Genomic DNA, 9007 nt, shown 5'->3' on the forward strand with positions numbered 1-9007 from the left:
ATTAACTAAATTAGTAATTCTAAATTCTGGAATAGATGATCAATATTAAAAAGTGTACAGTTTATTTTACATACAAATAATTGAGCTCTTTTAGGAAAAGTACAAAAATAAATATTAACATCTATTTAAATTATACAGACAGGAAAAATTTTGATATATTTTTTAAGTGATTGTAATGGTACTAGTTCAATAAATATCATCCATTAGGCCCAAAGGTTTGAAATAGTGCTTATAATATGAAGAACTTTCTTTAGAATTTTAATTCTAAAATTTAATGTAAATTTTATTTTCGTATAATATATTACATACAATATACATATACAAATAAGTTATATAACTCAATAAATTTGTATAAAGTATAACCAGCCTTCATATCAAGAAAAACAATATTACAGAACTCCTCCTTGTTTTACACAGCAAATGTGGAACTAGGTGTGAATATAAATTTGTTTAAATTAATAATTGCCATTCAATAGCCTTCTGAGTTTATTTCCATCAGATTTATTTAAAATAATTTTTAGAGTACAGTAATAATGAGAGCTGAATTTCACATATATTGTTCATGAGGGAACGAAATGTTCTCAAACAAATTTTGAAAGCAGTCTTACAGTGTCTTGTATTGGCTAGATCGTGCAGATAAATCTTTATAAGGGTATCACTTTGATAGGAAAATATATTCAATTATTACTAATAACTTCTTCATATATGAAAGACAATATTTTATTTGCTTTTCCTAAACCAAACTGGTGCATGCCATACTTGGTCATAGTAAATAAAAGAAAAGATACTATCAACATCTTTCTTCTTGTGAGCAGAATTCAGGAAGTTCTCAACATGAATACATTGTGGTCAGGTTTATAGACAGGTTTATTAGGCTGCGGGTTTAAAGAATATTCATATACTAATAATACCAAGTGGTGATAAGCAGTGCTAAAATAGCTTACACTATTCAGTTCTATTATAGAAACAAAAAAGACAAATTTTATTACTTCCAAAAGTGAATCTCTTTTTTATGAAATGGAGTTTTGCTCTTTTTGCCCAGGCTGGAGTGCAATGGCATGATCTCAGCTCACTGCAACCTCCGCCTCCCAAGTTCAAGAGATTCTCCTACCTTAGCCTCCCAAGTAGCTGGGAGCTGCCACCATACCTGGCTAATTTTTTGTATTTTTAGTAGAGATGAGGTTTACACCATGTTGGTCAGCTGGTCTCCAACTCCAGACCTCAGGTGATCCACCTGCCTCAGCCTAAAAACGGTGCTGGGATTACAGGCGTGAGCCACCTTACCCAGCCAAGTGAATCTCTTTTTATAGACTGTTGTTTTAAGGTAGTCTCTTGTTTGATGTTTTAAAGTAATTCATCTATTTTGGTGGCAGTAACTCATTAGCCCTAACTACATACAAAGATTTCTGGTAGAATGACATCAAAATAGTAAGAATACTGCTGTTGACATTAGGCTAAGTACACAAATAAAAAACAAAAGATAATTTTAATATGGCAAAAATTTGAATCTGTAAAGCAAGAGATCCTAGTGAAGCTAACTAGCAATTGAACCAGCTGTAGCCAATTAATGCCAGATTCAAACTAAAGAGTAAAGACAAATTACAAACAGTTGGGAGAAGGATTTGTATAGACCACTAGGTGCCACTGTTTTGTGAAAAATTTATTAAATGATATAATGGAACTCTAACTTATATTCCTTTTCAAAAAATCACATCTTGAATTGGGATGTTGCTATATGATAGTTCTAAAATGAGCAAATTTATTTGTCTCTGGGATTAAACTCACAGACAAATGAAAGTAATACAGTATTTGACATAAGTTATAAAGCCCAAAATTTATCATTATCAATGTAAATTTTTGGCTGTTAAACTTGAGCCATTATTGATCTGGAAACAGTGATTTTGAACTGAAAGCTTAAGTGGTTTGACTATATGTAATAAGAGGGCTGTATAAGCATATTTAAACTGCGGCATATTACTTGGGCCCAAAATACTTTCTTAGAAAAAGAAACATGATGGCTTACAGAAATTTAGGAATGGCACCACCCATAAGGTAGCGTGAGAAAATGTCTTGAAAGCAGCTGTCTTTAATCCATCAACTAGCATTGATCTCAAATTAAATTTAAACGAGTCCACATCAAAACTACAAAGAAGTAACCAACCCACTGATATTAAAATACATACAGAAGACCCTTTTATTTTAAATACGCTCATTTTAAAGGATGATTCTACTTATTTTCCAAAATGAACGTAAGCAAAATCATTTACACAATACTTTAGTGTCAGGCAGAGATATAACATTTTTTTCAGCACTTATGGAAGTTTGGTGGAAAGTTGTAATACATATTTATTCTTTATTTTTCTTTCTTTTTTTTTTCTTTCTTGGCCAGTAAACAGAATTTATTAGTAAGCATAAGTCAGATTGGCATGGCCCAAGGAGACAGTGCTGCCAAAAGACTTTATGAGTGTAGAACCTGCTACTTGTCCAAGGGGCTGTGATTGGGAACTTACTTGGCCCCACAACCATCAGGGATGAAGTGCTTCTCAGCCACTTTGTCTTCAAATTTGTCAGCGTTAAACTTGGTGAAGCCCCACTTCTTGGAGATATGGATCTTCTGCCATCTAGGGAACTTGAACTCGGCCCTGCCTAAGGCTTCAATTACGTGGTCCTTGTTCTGAAGCTTGGTGCGGATAAACTGATGACTTGACCAATGTGGACCCTGGCCACAGTACCCTGGGGTTTTCCAAAGGCCCCTCACATACCCGTCTGGAGTCTTTCAGCCCCAGCACAGGACTACATCTTGTTGATGTAGATGACATGGACGGGATGGAGCTGCACTCAGATGTGAAAGCCATCTCTGCCACAGCTTTTCACCATGTACTTACTGGCACAAATACGGGCAGTCTCCAGGGCTTCTGAAGACAGCAGCTCATATTCATCAGACACCATGTGGCCACAGAGTGGGAACTCATCCACTTTTGCCTTCTTTCGACCCAAAGATAGAGATCTTGGCATCAGGAACACCTCGGTGGAAACGAGACTTTGGGTATGGCTGTTTCTTACAATACCAATAACAAGGAGCAGGATGGTGGCCCCTGGCAACACAGGAACTTCGCCAGTGCATGGAAGAGAAAGTGCACTCCTATACTTTTCAACTAACGCTAATATCTAAATATTTATAAAGTATTCCTTTGAATAGACTAATGGCTTTCCAAATCTAACCACCATAATTAAAGCAACTAATGTTGACTAACAAGTTATCATCATTTTATTAGACAAATGATGTCTAATAAGCTATCGTCTGATTAATTTTTTAGATACTCAAGATAATATACTGTTGTAACACAGGATATTCTATTAGTTATCTATTGCTGTATAACATCTCTCAAAATCTAGCAGCATAGAAATAACAAACATTTATAATTATCTCACAATTTCTGAAAACTTGGAATCCAGAGTGGCCTAGCTGGATAATTTTGGTTCTAGTTTTCTCAGAGGGTTGTGGCTAAACTGTCAGCCGGGGCTGTAGTCATCTCAACACTCAACTGGAATCAGATCCATTTTAAGGTTCATTCACATGATGTTTGCAAGTTTGCATTTCTCTCTGGCTGTTGTTTAGAGACTTCAATTACTCACCATGTAGGATTCTCTGTAAGATGGCTTATAATATGTTAGGTTGCTGGCCTGAGAGTGAGCGATATGAAAGAGAGAGAGTGGATATCCAAGGTAGAAGTCACAGTCTTTTATAATCTCATTTAAGTGACATACCATTTTTTATTCATTAGAAGTTCACCACTAAGTTCCCACACTCAAAGTGATTGCAAAATAGCATAAATATCAGGAGGTGTGGATCATTGACAGTCATCTTAGAAGCTGCTTACCACACCAACACTGCAGTCAAAGATATCCTTTCAGTATCTCTTGAAGTAACTAAAGGCTTTCTAAAGCTAACATTGACTAATAAGCTTTCATCTGATTGTTAAACAACTAATTTGATATTTTTAAGTATTCAAGGCAATATTGTCATAGCACAAAGGTACTGATTTCACAGAGTCTATAAAAAGAAACAGTGAATAGATCCTTTCATTGTTTCTTTATACTACTCAGGCAGTTTCCCTAATAGAAATAACCCCCTGAATTAGGATATAATAGTTTGATTACATTATTTCCTGAAATCACTGTTCTCCTTACCATGATTGATTCTATATATTACATACAAACAATATAATCTTGACAAAGTGAGGGTCTATTCCAAACCTGTCTAAATATTTGTCTTTTATCTGAATAATATAAAAATTCCTGATGAGCCCTCTTAAAATGTGAGTGTTCAACAGTTTTCTTAGTGCAAACTAGAATGTGAAGGTGATCTGGCTGTGTTATGTGTTGTCCCATGATTAATTCCTCCCATCAGACTAGTTTGCTCCTTGGCTATGCCAAGTGTCTACCTCCTCCAGCTGTGACCTGGATTGAAGGAGATGGTATTTCCAGAAAGTGCCAATTAAAACCTTTGTATTTTATTATATTAGTCTCTGGTGATTCATGTGAAATAATTTCTCAAGATTTTAATAATCTCTGAGTAACCTCATAAAATTATGACTTTGGCATATAATTGATACACAATAATTCTGTAGAATGACTGAACATGCAAACCTCAAGAGCAGTTTGACCACATGTACCCTTCCCTTCCCTTTCTTTTAAAGATCCATTGGTGTCCTTTTAAAAGCATCCTCTATGCTTGTTTGTTTGATAGTTACTTTCGTTTTAGAGTCTATCTTACTGGAAGTATTGGGGTTATCCGAACAGCCCCTGCAGCACGTGAAAATGGTGGAGTTTTTGTGGCCTCCTGAGAAGGGTATGGGCTAGAAGGGATGCAGTTTGATCCTGCTGGATGTCACAGGTATTGCCTCATAGTTTAAAATATTATAGAAACTAAATTGAGCAAAAGCAAGGAGAGTCAGCACCGTTCCTCTGCTCCTTGCCTCCCTTGTCTAAGTTAATTATGGCAAATGTGCACCCAAAGTTAGCAAAGTCCAGCCAGGTCCAGACCAGAGCTAGGATGGCAGAATCAGACTAATGAGGAAAAACACCAGGGATGAGACAAAATTTACAGAAACGGTGGGGGGAGCGGGAGATAAAATATAAAAGAGGAAAAATGTGAATGGGGCTGTGGTAATTATACAAGAGAAAAAAATACATAAAGAGGGAGGCCATTGCTTTAGGAGGAAGTAAGAATATTTGTTATGCCCTTTCATAGTCACTTCAAGGCCTGACGGATGTCCATGTTCCTTCCCTAGCTGTTTTGAAATTGTCTCTCCTAAGAAATCACTAGAGAGATACGGTCATGTTCACTGCAGGTAAAAACTCTGAGAAACAAAATTGTTTTACTTTGACTGGATCCCAGGAAGTAAACTGACAATATCAGCTTTGAAAAAGAAAAAAAAAAAAAAGAAAGGCACAGACAAACCTGATAAAATTATCCTTTGAAATTGAAAAGAAATCACAGTTATCAGTATCACACATATACACACAATTTATATTCCTTATTAGGCCTTTGCTAACTGTGGGAATATAAACAAGTGATGTGATCAATTTTTAAGTTTCGTTTTCTTCTACAAAGAAGGAACACCTACTTCACAAAGTTTGTTTACATGTTTTTTTAAATAATTGTGTTATGCTACAGTGGAAAACTAAGCATCTTTTACAGGAGACCTTCCCGGGATACTAGATCCTAGCCCTGTTCATTGTCTTTCAGGTATTTTGCAACTCTTTTTAGTTATAGGTAGCTGACAGATAAGTAAATTCTGCACTATCTGGTAGTGATATAATTGAGTTCCTAGCCTCTGTGGAAAATTAGTTTTGTCTCCATTTGCAATTCATCTCCACGTTCCTTTATTCCATAATCATTTTTGCTATTTCGCTCTTTTTTTCTGAACTAGTTATACATCTGCCTGTTAACTTCATATCATATAAGGCAAATAAATTATTTAGCATGGGTTCATTTTTATATCTATATGAGTCATGATTTTGTGTTTTGCAGAAAATTATCTTTTAACAAATGTACGATAATACTGAGCACAGTGTATGGTATATATTAGAAATTCCAGAAAATAAATTATATTTCCGATTTTAATTTTTTAAACTTTTGTGTGCTATTATTATATTTTGAATTTTTGAAATTATATTTATTCTTCATAAAAATAATTTATGGACATATTATAAAGATAGTGCCAAGGCTTACAATGTACATCAGTAGTTCACTACAATATTCTCCATCTTGCAGGCCCTGACTCCACAAATTATGAACTATGAAATGTATAGCTTTGTATTTATAAAGAATATACTTGCACAGCTATTTTATAAGCTACCAATTTTAGATATTACCTATCGATTTCACATCATGGAAAATTAGAATTTAGCTCTTTCATAACTATTTCTCCTGCCTCCATAATTAACATAGATGTACTGTAAATTTTATTTATTTATTTGTTTTTGACAGAGACTCTCTTGCCCAGGATGGAGTGCAGTGGCGCAATCTCGCCTCACTGCGGTCTCCACCTCCCTCACTGCAGTCTCCACCTCCTGGGGATCAAGTGATTTTACTGTCTCAGCCTCCCGAGAAGCTGGGATTACAGACGTGCACCACCATGCCCAGCTAATTTTTGTATTTGTGGTAGAGATGGGGTTTCACCATGTTGGCCAGGCTGGGGCTTGAACTCCTAACCTCAAGTGATCTGCCCGCCTTGGCCTCCCAAAGTGCTGGGATTACAGGTGTGAGCTACCACACCTGGCCCATAAATTTTAGTTAAACCAAGTGTTAGTGCTTTCTTACATTACATGTTATGTATGGTGCCCCAGAGGCTCTGCAAAGTAGGGATAAAGATTAAATACGTTCACACAAATAATCTTCCTTCCCTCCAAAGTACTACACTTTGATTATTCTTTCTTTCTAATGCGCTGTATTCATTGTCTATTGCTGCTGAAAGAATGACTCCAAAGCTTAGTTACTTAGAACAACAATTAACTCTGTGGGTTGAGAATTCAGAGGCAGCTTAGTTTGGTGGTTCTCGCTTGGAATCTCTCATGAGGTGCCAGTCGAGATGCTGGCTAAGGTTTCAAGTTATCTGAAGTCTTGACAGGGGCTTGAGGATATTTTCCCAAATTGTCTCACTAATTTGGGGCACGTTGTTGGCGAGTGTTCCTTCCCACAGGAGCCTCTCCATGCGCTGCTTAAGCATGTTCACAATATGGTGCCTGGCTTCCCTCGAAGGGAGCATTCCAAGAAATAGCAAGGCAGAAGCATGGTATCTCCCATTATCTAGGCTCAGAATTCATAAACCATCATTTAAAAAAACAGTTTTTAAAAAATATAATTCACATGTCATATAGCTGATCCATTTTAAATGTACACTTTAATGGTGTTTAGTATATTCACATATCTGCACAACCATCACCACAGTCAATTTTAGAGCATTTTCATCACCTCAAAAAGAAACCTCATATCCTTTAGCTGTCACCACTGTAAACCCCTATCATCTGGCACCCAACCCTAAGTAAACAGTATACTATTTTCTGTCTCCATAGCTTTTCCTATTTGGGACTTTCATATAAATAGAATATGTTTTTATGTGGACTTTTGGACGAGCTTCTTTCACTTAGCACAATGTTTTCAAGGTTAATCCAAGTTGTAGCATGTGTTGTACTTCATTTATTTTTATAATCAAACGATATTTCATTTTATAAGCATACCACATTTTATGTATCCTTTCATCCACTGACAGACATTTTGGCTACTGTGAATAATGCTGCTATAAACATTCATGTACAAGGGTGGGCATGGTGGCTTATGCCTGAAACCCCAGCACTTTGGGAGGCTGAGGCAGGAAGATCGCTTGAGCCCAGGAGTCCTAGACTAGCCCGGATAACATATTAAAAACACAACTCTACCAAAAATTAAAATAAATCATGGGGCGTGGTGGTGTGTACCTGTCGTCCCAGCTACTCTAGAAGCTAAAGTGGGAAGACTGCTAGAGCCCACCTTTTTGAGACAGGAACTCATTCTGTCACCCAGGCTTCAGTGAGTCAAAATCGTACCACTGCACTCCAGCCTGCATGACAGAGTGAGTCTCTGCCTGAAACAAACAAATAAAAATGTATGTATAGCTTTTTATGTAGACATGTTTTCACTTCTGTTGCATATATACCTAGAAATGGAATTACTGGTATTTCTGTTTAATTATTAGAGGAATTGCCAGACAGTTTTCTAACGTGACTGGACAATTTTACATGCCCGTCAGCAATGCATGAGGGTTCCAATTCCTGTACACTCTTACCAACACTTGTTATTATCTGACTTTTGAAATGTAGTCATCCTAGTGGGTGTGAAATGGCATCTTCCTGTGGTTTTGATTTGCATTTTTCTGATGGCTAATGCAGTTGAGCATCTTTTCATTTGCTTATTGGCTGTTTGTATGTCTTCCTTGGAGAAATGTATATTCAGGTACTTTGGCCATTTCTTAGTTGGTTTATTTGTTTTTTATTATTAAGTTGTAAGAGTGTTTTAAATATTCTAGATAAAAGTCCCTTATCATGTATATAATTTGCATATATTTTCTCCCATTCTGTGGTTTGTTTTTTTAAATTCTTGACAGTGTCCCTTGAAGCACAAAGCTTACTGAAGTCCAGTTTGCAATTTTTTCTTTTGTTGCTCAAACTTTTGGTGTCATACTGAAAAATCCAAGGTCATGAGACTTACTGTTTTGTTTTCTTCTAAGAGTTTAAACTTTTACATTTTAGCCTTTGATATATAATATCTTGAATTTATTTTTGTATATGGTATGAAGTGACTATCCAACTTCATTCTTTTGCCTATGACCATCTAGTTGTCCCAGCGCCATTTGTTGAAAAGAATATTTTTCCGCATTGAATGGTCTTGGCACTCTTGTCAAAACTTATTGACCATGGATACACAGGTTTATTTCTGCTCTCTCAATAATATTCCATTAGTGTA

General features: G+C 36.1%; 1 pseudogene; it reads right to left on the bottom strand.

The window, feature by feature from the left end:
- Nucleotides 1–2476: 2476 nt before the first annotated feature.
- Nucleotides 2477–3124, bottom strand: LOC108534878 (60S ribosomal protein L10-like; annotated as a pseudogene).
- Nucleotides 3125–9007: the final 5883 nt, after the last annotated feature.

Source organism: Rhinopithecus bieti, unplaced genomic scaffold (assembly GCF_001698545.2).
Source record: "Rhinopithecus bieti isolate Rb0 unplaced genomic scaffold, ASM169854v2 scaffold_11291, whole genome shotgun sequence".
Taxonomy (NCBI): Eukaryota; Metazoa; Chordata; class Mammalia; order Primates; family Cercopithecidae; genus Rhinopithecus; species Rhinopithecus bieti.